Source organism: Trichechus manatus, unplaced genomic scaffold (assembly GCF_000243295.1).
Source record: "Trichechus manatus latirostris isolate Lorelei unplaced genomic scaffold, TriManLat1.0 scaffold00374, whole genome shotgun sequence".
Taxonomy (NCBI): Eukaryota; Metazoa; Chordata; class Mammalia; order Sirenia; family Trichechidae; genus Trichechus; species Trichechus manatus.
Genome location: NW_004444310.1, coordinates 173618 through 174612, shown reverse-complemented (window position 1 = coordinate 174612; position 995 = coordinate 173618).

Sequence of the window (995 nt, the reverse complement as noted above, 5' to 3'; positions counted from 1 at the left end):
GGTATGATCTGCTGTGTATATTTTCACCAAAAATAAAATTTAAAAAATTTTCATTGCTTGTCAATATTGTATCCCTTGTGATCTTCATATCTAGTTACCAAAAAAAAAACAAAACAAAACCTGTTGCCTTCAAGTCAATTCTGACACATCATGACTCCATGTGTTGCAGAGTAGAACTGTTTTCTATAGGGTTTCCTTGGCAGTACTCTTTACAGAAGCAGATTGTCAGCACTTTCTTCCATGGCACCGCTGGGTGGGTTTGAACCACCATCCTTTAGGTTAGTAGTTGATCGCAAAACGTTTACACCACCCAAGGACCTTTCATATGTAGTTACATGTTTTAAAAATAGCAGAGAAATAATAATTTGGCTCTGGGCCTTCCTTTAACCTGGGCATTTTCTGCTTTAATTATATCACTATTTATTATTTGATAGTGCAGACTACTCCATAGATAATATTAGAACTGTTCTTGGAAATGGACATATTCCTATTCCAGGTTAGGCATGGAAAGTGAAGTCATAAATTAGGTGTTTGCCTTTGAATCTGATCTTGCTGTATTGTGCTAAAATAGCTCCCATTGCTGGTGGTGTCTGCAGTCAATGTCCTTTAAGGAAAAGGATAAACTGCTGTAACAAAGAGGTCCAAAAATACAGTGGCTTAAATAAGTTTATTTTTCTCTCACATAAGAGCCTGGAGGCAAGTGGTTCAAGCTGACAGGGTAGCTATGCTCCACAAAGTCAATCAGGGACTTAGGTTCCTTCCATCTTATTGCTCCACTGTCCTCTAGGTTACTGTCCTTGTGAGGTTTGGTTGTACATTTCAAGCAGGGGGAAGGGAAAAAAAGGAAGGTCAGGGCAATAAATTTTCTTCAAACAAGTGAGTGAGAAGTTGCACACAATTCCCACTCATATTCCACTAGCAAGAACTTTGTAACATAGCCATTCCCAGCTGCAGGGAAGGCCAGGAAATGGTCTAGCTGGATAGCCATGAGCCCA